This window comes from Acomys minous (assembly GCF_964271855.1).
Source record: "Acomys minous genome assembly, chromosome: 16".
Taxonomy (NCBI): Eukaryota; Metazoa; Chordata; class Mammalia; order Rodentia; family Muridae; genus Acomys; species Acomys minous.
In genome coordinates, this window is record NC_140498.1 from 11,815,089 (window position 1) to 11,827,342 (window position 12,254).

Here is a 12,254-nt window from a genome sequence, read left to right on the forward strand (position 1 = left end):
GATCGCCTTCATCACAGTTACTTCTAGGCTATTGACAACTCCCTAGCAAGCCAATTCTTGCCCACCTCTGCATCAGAGCTAACATACAGACGTGAACTTTGGAATGTAGTAACTTAACAAAACTCTCCCGCTGATGGAAGGGCCAAGGCTGTAGTCAGATAACACTGGAGGGAACAGGAGTGATTCTCCCCCTCCCCCATCTTGCTAGAACCCAATTGTGCTGGATAATTTTACATCATATGACACAGGCTAGAGTCATATCAGAGGAGGGAATCCCAATTGAGAAAAACGCCTCCTTAACACTGGAACACCGTAGGTGAGCCTACAAGAGCATTTTCTTAGTGATTGATGTGGGAGGGCCCGGGAGAGCCCCGCCCATTGTGGGTGGAGTCATTGGTGAGGCAGGCTGAGCAAGCCATGGGGAACAAACCAATATGTAGCACCACTCAGTGACCTCTGCGTCAGCTCCAGCCTCCAGGTTCTTGCCCTGTTCCAGTTCCTGTCCTGACTTTCTTTGATGAAGAACAGTGATATGTGTTAGGTCTCGAACCCTAAGACAGATGGCTAAGGTGCCTCTTTAACAAATCAAAGTGGACCTAGCTACCAGCTTCTCCCAGCATCCCTCAGTCCCTACCTGTTACAGTGTATGGCTGGCATAGCTTCCACCCTTGCCCTCTACCCTTGACTATCCAGCCAAGGGCCTGGGATGCTCATCCCCTGATGCATCTTCTTTATATAATCCAGCCATTTTGGTTACCCTCCTCTTTTGTACCTTTGCCCTCTTGGCTGTTGCACCTGTTTCTCCTCTCGCTCCTCTCCCTTCCCCTCGCTTGACTCAGGGTCTTGTCCACCCTGCCTCTGCCTATGCTCTCCCTTTTATTTACAATAAACTTTCTTTTCCACCATACCTAGGAACACTCATGTCCTCCTTTTTATTTATTTTTTTCATTCAGTATGGAAGTGTAAGCCAAATAAACAATTTTTCTCCAACTTGCTTTGGTCATGGTGTTTCATCACAGCAATAGTAATCCTAACAAGTTGGTACCAGGAGTGGGGTATTGCTGTAACAGACCTGGCCACGTTGCTTTGGGGAGGATTGTGGAAGGTCTCTGAAACTTTGGGCGAGAAAAACCGTGGAGTGGCGAGACCTCATTGAGCTGGTCTGTAGGAGCCTGGAAGATAAGACTGTTGAGAGCAGTTCAGACAATGGAGGCCTGGTTTGTAAAGTTTCAGAGGACCTTTTGTGTCAAGAGTCTGTGGTGTCTGGTCAGCTGAGGCTGAAGAATCAGCTGTGATTAAGAAGAGACCAACATCAGCCGGGCAGTGGTGGCGCACGCCTTTAATCCCAGCACTCGGGAGGCAGAGGTAGGAGAATCACTGCGAGTTCGAGGCCAGCCTGCTCTACAAAGTGAGTCCAGGACAGCCAAGGATACACAGAGAAACCCTGTCGAAAAACCAAAAAACAAAAATAAAAATAAAAAGAGACTTTGGATGTTTATAGAGACTGAACCTTTAAAGTGTTTCAATTGGTAAAGAGTGTAGAACTTTTAAGTTTGTAATGTTTTTGCTTGATATTTTTGTTTGTTTGTTTTGGATTTTTTGTTTGTGTTTTTTGTTTGTTTGTTTGTTTGTTTTTTCAGATAGGGTTTCTCTGTGTAACAGCCCTGGTTGTCATGGAACTCACTTTGTAGACCAGGCCGGCCTTGAACTCACAGCAATCCACCTGCCTCTGCTTCCTTGTATGCTGGGATCAAAGGCATGCACCACCACTTCTGACTGTGATATGTTTTATATTTGTGGTATTTATTAACCTGAAGTCTTGGGAATGAATCACAAAAAGGAAACTTATTTCTTAAACAGTGCTGTGTGTCACATTGACAAGGGGTCAAGACACCAGCTCTCCCATATTGCCACTAATATGCTTTCTAAATGTCTTGATGTATAACTTTCTTTGTTCTGTAACTATAAAATCTCCATGAAACTGCTTCCTCATTGGAACATGGTATCTGAGGCCACAGTCACGGGTATTACAGTTTTTCTCAGAAAGGCCTTTCAATTTATTCCTTTGAGGTAAAGCGCTGTTTCTTTGACAACAGAAGCTTGCTAAGGACTCTCCTCTATTTTCTATTTTGATAAAATGAAATTACAGTGGTGGCTCTGGAAATGTTCTCAAAGGAATTATAATCTGGGAAGCGAGAAGCATCTGGGGACACATAAGGAGTTAGTATGTGTCCTCTCCGTGAGCCATCCATAGAGCCTAACCCTGAGTAAAGCTGGCGAGCCAGAGCTGGCCCTGAGCAGCTGTTAACTGTGTGCAAGTTCTTTCTTTGCCCCTGGCAGGGGGCTTCAACCAGACCCCTGGGGAAGGGGCTCCTCCCTTCTCACACCCTGAAGATTCTCCATGTCTTCCTATCCTGTCTCAGGGGAATTGTGATCCCTAAGAAACGGGGGGTGCTAGAGAGGATGTTATTGGTCCCCTGCAGACCCCTGGCATCACTTCTAAGCGGTCCTCCTGTGGCACGTGGCTTCTGCACTGTTGAGGGGGCAGACCTTGCTTCCATCCTCTCCCCATCCTGGGGTAAACCCACAAGTCTAGGTACCTGCATCCCATATCCAGGCAGCCAGAGCCAGTGATGAGACTGGGCACTTTTTATTTTTCCCCGATGGTGTCATATTAATTGTACTTTCCTCTTGCACAAGACCCTCTCTGTTCCCAGAAGTCTCAGCCAGCCACTTCCCTGGGGGCCCACAGAGGCCTGGGGCAGGGAAGGGTTCTTTCTCCACAGGGGACAGGGAAGTGTGTCTCCCCATTCCTTGGACATTTCCACCAGGCCCTGTAAGGGAGCTATTTCAGGAACAGCTTCTTTACCAGAGTGTGGGGAAGGGAAGATAGCGCTGAGTGTTTGCTTTTTCTTTTATCCAAGATGTGTTGGGCAACAGCCTATGAGCTGTGTAATCCTCCCTCCAGCCTGCCCCTCAGCACAGCTTGTCCCCAAGGACACCAAAGGTCACCAAACATATGCAAGGCTGGCTTTAGCTCTGGTCTGAGTCCGGACACAAAACCTTCTTTGACACCGTCAGAAATGACGTCACTAGTACAGGTCAGGCACTAGCTAGGCAGCACAGGCTTTTGAGACACCCGGAAAAGATAGCTCTACTGGGGCTTGCTGTCTCTGGGGGCAGGGGAGGCAGGGCTCTGCGTCCTTAGCCTTTGTCTTCACACAGTCTCCACGACGGGCTCCAAATGCTGAAATTGGAAGGGATGGGTCTTTATGGGTGGATACAAAGGGTCCTATGTCATTCCTACAATCTACTTGACAAGAATACGCCCAGAGAGGGGGCTGGTCACTTGGACTTTGGGCCTCAGTGCCAGGTGGCATACCACAGGTCTGTGATCTCAAAACTCTGGAGTCTGAGGCAGGAAGTTCACAAGTTCAAGTATACAATCTGAGACACTTTTAATTCAGAATTGCCCTAAGGTTACATGGTGAGACTTTCTCAAAAGAAAGAAGAAAAGGAAGGGAGGGAGGGAGGAAGGAAGGAAGGAAAGAAGGAAGGCCCAGAAAGTGGGCCTCAGGCTGGGGTACGGTGCCTGCTGTCCAAATACTCACTCCAGGACAACAGACAGGTTCACATGGTTTCTCCAGGCTCTTTTGGGTCCTGGCTGATACTGCTGATACTGACCTTGGGTGATTTGTGATGTCTCATAAAGAAAAGACATGAGGTCAGGGGTTGAAATGTTTATAGAGAACATAGCGTTTCCTGAACCACCCTGAAGAAGAGGCCTGGGCCACAGCCTCCCCTGCATTGCCAGAAAACCCAGGCCTTCTACTTCCCGGCTTTCTTTCCCACACGGTCTTAAGAAACGTCCAGAACAGAACAGAACAAGTACACCCCCACTTTGCTGTGGTTTTTACCATTCCATCATACAGAATGAACCTGGAGCAGGCCCGCTGTGTGAGCTGGCTTCCACTCTCTCAAGACAAAATTCCTCATGCTACCCAAGAGTCCCAAGGCCTTCCTTCCAACCAAATAATAGGGATCAGGGATCAGAGAGGCAGGGAGCAGGGAGCAGGGAGCAGGGGAAGTAGGAAGGATCCTTCACTGGGTGGCCTGTGTCCATTTACCTCCACATCAATCCCATTGGGAGCTCTTCCTGGCTCATATTAAAGTGGAGAAACTGAGGCTGGGAGAGGGGAATGTAACAACCCTCCATGGTATATATGGAAACTTCCAACAAACTCGGGATGCCCAAAACACTTGCTTCCTACCTTTCAGACAGTGAGCAAGCAAGTATCCTGGCTTCTCAGCCCCTTGGACACTTTATCTAGAAACTGGGCCCTGGAATATTAAACCCTATATACATGAAGTCAGGTGACCTGTGGGTGCTGAGCAGGACTATAGTCTGTGCCATTCTCTAAGTCAGACACAAGTGTCCTCCTCAAAGACTATGCCTGACAGGGACAGGCCTGGAAGAGCCTAGGGAATCAGCAGTATGGCCCAGAGGTAGCTGCTTCTCAGGTACCAGAATGGCCCCTGGCAGTGGCCTCTAGGGACAGCCAGGAACATACAGGAGGTACCTGAGAAGGTTCAGTGAGGGATGCAACTCTGCGGTCCCCACTTGGGATGGTGACAGTGGGATGTTGTTTCCTTGTTTCCAGCAGGCTTGAGGGCCTCTGTGCAGGCCAGAGCCCTTTAGGAGTGGACATAAGTCTCACGAGTGGCACCCTGCCCCCTCCCTCCCTGCCTCGGGGTCCTTTAAGTTCTCTGTCATGTACTCAGGTGGCTTCACGCAGCTGCCAACTTGCCTGCCTCTTCGTCCTCCTCTGCTCCAGCCTTTCCCACATCCCAAGGATGCAGTGTTAATTGAAGTTCTGGATGCTAAATTGTCCTTGGAGGCAAGCTGAGCAGGGAGGGTACAGCGGAGGCAGCTGTAGGCTGGGTCCTCAGCTGCCCTGCTGGGTGGGGAGTGCAGCCCAGAGCAGCCACGGTGTGAGGCCAGCACAAACAACCTCCTGTCTCAGCCACCCACCCAGCTCTGGCTAGTTCCCTACCAACGCCCCTGAGGTCGAGTATAACACAAGGAAGTTGATTTTTCCCTGTCCTATTTTTAAAAGCTGGCTGGGCTGGCAGCAGTTGCCATTTGGTGCTCCGGCCTTATTTTCCAGCTGCTGTGGACAAACAGTCTTTAGAGAATGGCCCAGCGGGACCTCCACCTGCCCAGTGGCCCGGCCTGCTGCTTTCTGGAGGCGTGTTTCCTCCCCACCCTGGAAAAATCACTGGCTCCATTCACCTGGTACAGAAACTGAGGCGGAGAAAGAACTCCTACCACCATCACAGTCTATTTCCAGAACATTCCATCAGCTCCCCCTTCCCCTGCAAAGAAAGCCCCTTTCTTTTAGGTAGCTGGTTCCTGACAGTCTGAATTCCGTTGCTGTCATGATTCTGCCCAGTTCCTGCAAGTCACTGCTCAACCGCTCAGCCATCCTCTAGGCTGCAACTTCAGCGGGGGCCTGCTCCCTGGCATCCTTTCTCAAGTTCTGTCTAGTCCTGCATCTCACGGGGGACAGTGGGACAGATGATCCCTCTCTCTCTGGCTCTGATGAGCATTGCTGTTGCAGCTGTTGTAAGACACTTCTGTCTGGACTCCTGGTTTGTGGTCTGAGTAGACATCAGGCTGGGTGGGGGTGACGTCAAACTGTCTAACATCCTGAAGCCAATCTTGCTATGGGATCCATTCTCTCTTTACTTGGAGGTGGAGCCTCAGGCTCTGGCAAGGGGCGGTAGGTAGTGGGTGGCACCCTGGGGGGTCAGTGTGTGGGCCAGATCCATGCAGGAAGTTAAGGTGATGGTGGAACCCAGGTTACACGTTTAACTCTATGTGCTTATGTCCTACAGCCCCCAACCAGTAATGGGGCACCCTGGTATATCTTCAGGGGTCTCAGATTCCTACTTGTTAAAAGACAGTCATAGTAAGCAGGCTCTGCAAAGGCCTCTGGAAGTTGGTCTGGTTCTAAAGTGAATATTCCGGCAGAGAGAGATGGTTTGACAGGCCCTGGGAGTGGCATCTCTGGCCCTCTGTCATCTTCCAGTCCCACTGCCTGTGAGCTGAGGCCTGCTGGGTCCCCCAGGCCACATTACTGTGCTTATGTTCTGTTTCTCATTGGACAGCCATCCTCTGGTAAGCTGGGGGATAAAATGGAAACATGTTTGCTTACTATCACACACCATACTGGGCTCTGAGCTCTGCCTGCTGGTTTTACTATACAGACTTTTTTTTTTTTTTTTTTTTTTGCCTTGCACTTACCTTGTGGTCTATTGTGGCACCTCGACTCGACTCTTCTGGCCTGTTTTCTTGCTTCTGTTTGCACACCTTCTCGTGTGCTTTTTGGGAAATAACCCCACTGTACCATGCACACTGGCTGCTGCTTGCTGTTGCAGAGGATGCCACACACGGGCCTGGCAACCTCTCCAGGGCCCCCATGGAAAGGTCAATGGCTTTCCGTGGAGGAGCCTGGCAGTGAGTGCTTCCAACATCAGAGCCTGGGCAGACACGGCAATGCTGTCCCCACATGACGTGATAAGCAGAGCTCTTCCCTGCCCAAAGGTCACTCATGCTCTCAGGACGGCGTCCCGGGCAAGGTGAGGCATATGGCTGAAGTACAGCATGATCCTGGCTTGGTGTGGGGTTACCCCCTTTTAGCTGTACCTCGATAACCTCTCTAACACGAGAGCGCAGAGAGCTGAGCCTGCCCCCCGCCCCCCCGCACCGTCCCCAGAAGGCTTCTAGGCAGAAGGAGACTTATCAAGTGTGAGAGCAATTCAGAGAGGCAGAAGCTCAGCTGCCCGCCTGCACCCACAGGACTAATGGTGGTCCTTGTCACCCTGAAGGGAGAGTAATCACTAGGACCGACTTGGGGGCTGTTGTAACTGATGCAGCAGACAGCTGGGGTTGGGCCGTGCCCTATGCATGCTTGAGACCCTTGTCATTTGGCCTGCATTTTGGCCAAGGGCATTGAGAGTGTTTTGGGGGCAGGGGGGGAGACTGAGGCTGTGGTGTTCTGGATATCAAAGCAAGAACAGGACAGAGCACTCCCACAGGCCCCTTAACCAGAGCCTAAGGCAGATTTCTCCTTAATATCCTCCCGCTGCCTTCCCTCCCCCCACCCCCGGGAGTTAATACAGAGTTTTGCACAACTCAGGGAAGTGCTCTGCCCCCATCCTTCCAGCACACACTAAGATAATAAACACAGCAGAGGCCTATGGGCCTGCAGCCCCACCCTTGACCTCAGTATCCAGCCCCTCCCCCCAGTAATGCTGGCTCCTCTGCTACGGTGTTCTGGCGACTGGACTCTGTCCAAGTGTGCTAGGTGTCCACAGGCCCTGTAGGGCTTCCCACTGCATGCGTGCGTGCGTGCGTGCGTGCTTGCGTAGGGGTCCTGGAGCCCTGCCTCCTCCATTTCATCCTGGATTTTCAGGATCTCTCCCTGTGAAAAGGGTCTAGATAGTGCTTGTTTGTTCTTGTTCATTACTGTCTGAGAGGCAGTGGAGTGACTGTACGTCTGTCTGTCTTATGGCTAGGCATTAGCTTGTCCCCAAGTTGTCACCATACCGTGGTTTGGCTCTTGCATGTCCTCCTAAGGCTTGGTGCCATTGTGAGGTGGGGGGTTCTTTAGGAGGTGACACTCACGGCCAGCCCCTGAGGGCAAGTCCTTGAAGCAATTATGAGACCCCATCCTCTCCTTTTCCTTTTCTTTCCAGCTGCTAGGAACTGGGCAGCTCCCTCCACTGTGCGCCCCTACTGTGTGTGCCGTTTGGCCACAGGGGCCCCACAGACAACAGGCTCTGCGGTTTGAGTCCAAACCAGTCTCACCTCCACCTAAGTTGTTTGGTTCAGTGAGAGAACACTGAGCAGTATAACACTGTCAGAGCTGATGGGTCTGGTTCCCCAAAAGAAGTGCTGCGGCAGGGCATGCGCAGTTGGTTTAGGGTTGCTCTCAGCAGCTGGAATACGGACTTAGCCAAAGGGAAGTGCCTTGCCATTGTCTCAAATAAAGTTAGTTACCCTGTGTTTGTCCCTTGAGAGTTTGACTAGTTTCTGGCTTGGTATCCTTGAGGCAGCAGCTAGTCTGGTTGGGGGACCACTGACACCTGAGGACTCACCTATGGCTAGGGAACTTGTTTCTCACTCACTTGTGTGGTCCACTTCCGCAAGGCTCAGCATCCTCAGGGTATGGCATCTGGCTCTTCAGAGTGAGGGGCACACAAGAGAAGGGCTCAGGAATCTCAGCCTTCACCTCCATTTTCCTCCTCAGGAGAGTAGACTGTCCTGATCCAGTGCAGACAGTGATGACCAGGAGGAGAGACCTGCAGAGGGTCACATCGGAAGCTGGCCACTGGACCCCTGCAACTCACACACCTCCAACGTCTAATAAAGAAGTCCACAGAATGCAAAGACAGAGGCCAAGGGCTTCGACACACCCACTCCCATGGGTAGAGGCTGCCCTGAGGATAAGGACCAGGCACTTCTGAACACAGAGGGATGTGCGGGCCACCACAGGCACATATGGAATAGGCAGGATCAAGCTGAGCTAAGGGGTATTCAAAGGCCTCTGCCTTACAGAAGGTTGTGCCAACCTTTGCCTCACAGGCCTGTGTCCACGAACAGACTTTAGGCTACACTAATATGCCGTCGCTAGAATTGCTCCCAGTGAGCCTATGTCCTGGTCACTACCCTTGTGCAGTCTGTTCCATGTAGGCCCGCACCTAGCGACTTGCTTCCAGTGAACAGAGTACCACAAAGATGACAGAGGCCCTTCCAAGACACAGCTATGGAAGGTTGTGATGCCCCACTTGAGTGGCCCAGTCCCTGTACTCTCACTGGTTGGCTAAAAGGTTTGGCTCTTTGCAGAAGCCATTTGGGCAAGCATGTGTGTGAGGCGTCTGGTCACCAGCCTGCCATGGCCCAAGTCATGCAGGGGCTTGACAGCAGCTTCCTCCTGTGGGACCCTCAGAAGCCCTGGGAGCCCCTCCCTACAGCACTCCAGCCTTGGGGTCTGTCTGGAGTCCTAGGATCCAAAAGTGCAAACTTCTTGATCCATAGATGCTATTGTTTGGCCAAACTGCTAAGCTCCTGGACTTGGTTGGTATTGTTTTGTTTAACTCAGTAACCCAGTAAGGGCAAAAGTGGCTAGGAGAGAGCTTGGTTGGGGGGGGGGGGAGGCTTGCCTAGTACCTGTGGTGGGGGGAAGTGGGTAAAAATCCACATGAAGCAAGGTTAGCTAGCGGGAGCGTGACAGTCACTGCAACTGTGTGATGTTAGCTGTCGCCCCTGCTTTGTGCTTGTTCAACATTTCCATGAGGAAAGTAAGGCTACGGTTCTCAGGTGCTGACGTCCGTTTCCCAGTTCAGTGGGCTTGGCTTCTGGTCATGTAACTTTGCTTTAAAAAACAAAAACAAAAACAAAAACAAAAACCAGTCAGCCACTTGATGCAGGTCTTTTCCACAGGCAGCCCCTCAGCCTGGCTCTACTGGCCTTCCTTCTCAGCGTCAGCTCTGCTTCCAGCCAGGCGTCTGCCAGCCTCTACCTCCCTGAGTGTTAGGATCACGCCCGGCTGACCCTAACTTGAATTTGACTCAGCCAGTTGTACTTCCTTTCAGAGGTGGAATTCAGGGCTCAATTTACCCACACTGTCCAAACCAGCCCCTTCTGACACGTGAAAATAGATAATGGAAGCTCAAATTGTCCTGCTGGTTCCTTCAAGCAGCTGAGGGGGCAGACTGGCTTCCCGGCACCACGCATGACTTGGTTTCTAGGGGAGCATTTGGTGACTTGCAGACGCTGGAATATCTCTCCTTATGTAGAACAGTCAACTCTATCATCCCTCATCTCTGTCCCCACCTTGCCACACCTACCTGAAATACCTCACTCTCACCTGGCCTCAGGACCAGCACCCCCTACAAAAGCCAGAAGGGTTTCTCTCTGGAGGATTACATACCCGCTCTCCCTGGCAGCTTGGAGAGTTAACTGATGCCACTGGGTCCCCAGTGTTACCCTCCTCCTCAGGACGGGGGAGGGGGGGGCCATAACAGCCTTGGGTAAAGAAATGGAGCGTGGTTCTAAGCCACGTGGGTAGAGTAATGGAGAAGGCATGAAACACGTGGACGGAGAGCCAAAGTTGCCAAGCGGTGGGTAGAGAGGCCGAGGAGGGCAAAGCCCCCAGCCCAGGAGAGTAGAGGTGGAGAAAAGTGGTTCTCAGGGAGGAATTGCTTGAGTAGATGTGTCCTTAACCTTCTCCCACAGAAATTGTTGTTCCCTTTCCCTTTGTTGTGGATGAGAATATGGGGGAAATGTCCTGGGGATGATGTAATTGCTCACGACAGTTCAATATTCACTCCTGACTCCATCTGACAAGCCTTGCACTTCTCTCTTCCAGGGCAGGCTATAATCGGAAGTGTTTATCTGTATGCGCACAGGATCCGCGATTTGGCTGGCAGAATCTGCGTCAGGGTGGTCCTGCCCTGCTCCGGCACAGCATTCGTCTAGTCATCGTAGTGGTCCAACGAACTGCTTTAGCTTGGGTCTTCCCCTGTGTCCGGAGGGAGCCATTTCTCCAAGTGGTAAAACCTGGATTGAGGGCTAGGCTGCAACTGAGTAGTGACCCCGGGGCCTCCCTCCCTCACACGGAGTGGGTGTGGCCTGTGCTCCTGCCTGTGGGAGGAGCCTAGTCCAGGCCCTATGGTAAAACCAAAAAACAGCCCCTCAGGATTCTATGGGCTTTGTCCTCTGGATTTATGACTCCTTTCTGTCTCTGTGGCCCGGGCTCCTGGCTCAGCTACCAGCCTTCTTCTTACAGATATTTAGGCTTTGACACTCGGGCCACACTTCTGCAGCCTCCCTGAGATTCCACAAACATTCTCCCGTCTGAGAGAAAACTGGAGACACTTTCCCGGGGCCCTGAGATGAGTAGCTATACCCTGCAACAGCCCCTAGTCCTGGGGCTCAAAGACTCCTAGGGGCAAGGAGAAAGTGGGTTTTGGCAGGAGTTTTGTTGTAGACAGGCGGGCAAGGTTGGTGTATTAATCAAGGGTCTCTAGAGTCACAGAATTTATGGAATAAATCTCCCTCTATTTAAAGAGTGAATTTAATGGCATGACTTACAGGCTGCAGTCCAACTAGGGCCAGCAGGGGCTAGCTGTGAGCGGGAAGATCCCGAATCTAGTAGCTGCTCAGTCCCATGGGGCTGAGTATCTCTGTATGTGCTGGAATCCTGAAGAAGTAGGCTCCAGTGCTAGCGAAGGAATGCATGTGCTAGCAAAGGTGAGGGCCAGCAGGCAGAGAACAAGCCCTTCCTTCTTCCTTTTCCTTATATGGGCTCCCAGCAGATGGTGTGACCCTTCTCACCTCAAGATCTGGATGAAAGGCCTGTTGTCTTCCTGCCTCAAGATCCAGATCACAGGTGTGCCCTCCGTTTCCGGATTGTAGTTCATTCCAGAAATAGTCAGGTTGACAACCAACCATTGTCACCACAGCTGTCCAAAACAAAGTAAAGACTGGGACAATAAAGTTCTAGTCCCCCAGGCAACTAGACCTTTGGAGGCACAGCCACTACAGCCAGTGAGTGAGTCGACAGGGATGAGGAGATGAGCTGACAGTCACTCCCAACGGAGGCCTGCTGAGGGTGGACTGGATGTCCCCACAAGCCTGGACCTCTGCCACCGAAGGGAAACCAGGGTATGGCTGCCCTTCAGCCTCTCCCTGTCAGTTACTTCCTCTGGAGCTCTGCTGATATTATTATTTGAGACACAGTCCAGGACGGATGCTACCAGACCAGGCTATTGCGCGGGGTTCACAATGGCAGCCACACAGGTCTGTGGGAGGCTGCCCTAGGCAAGTGTATCAGACGATGGTTCTTGGCATCCAGACCCCTATGAGGGATCATCAACCTCAGATCTAACGTCTAACAACATCTCAACATCTGTGCTGGGCAAATGAGTACGGCTGGGGAGAGGCAGAGAGAGGGAAAGAGACAGAGAGACATAGAGGGAGTGAGAGGGGGAGAGAGAGAGGGAGAGGGAGGGAGGGAGGGGGAGAAGGAGAGAGGTTGGAACAAATGAGTAGAGGGACTATTGTCAGTTAGCAGAGGGCTTTCCCGCTCAACTGCCACAGAAATCACAAAAGCTGAAGTCACGCTAGCCGCCCTGAGCCGTGAGAGTCACCAGCCCTCAGCCGGAAGTGTATACAGCTCTCCAGG

The 12,254-nt window shown here is 51.7% G+C and overlaps 1 long non-coding RNA gene across 1 annotated transcript in view; it reads left to right on the forward strand.

Moving 5' to 3' along the window:
- Positions 1-12,045, forward strand: part of LOC311587242 — a 46,705-nt gene extending 34,660 nt beyond the window's left edge. The window contains exon 3 of the long non-coding RNA XR_014775801.1: positions 10,437-12,045. This is a non-coding gene — a long non-coding RNA (uncharacterized lncRNA). The remainder of the gene's footprint in view (positions 1-10,436) is intronic.
- Positions 12,046-12,254: the final 209 nt, after the last annotated feature.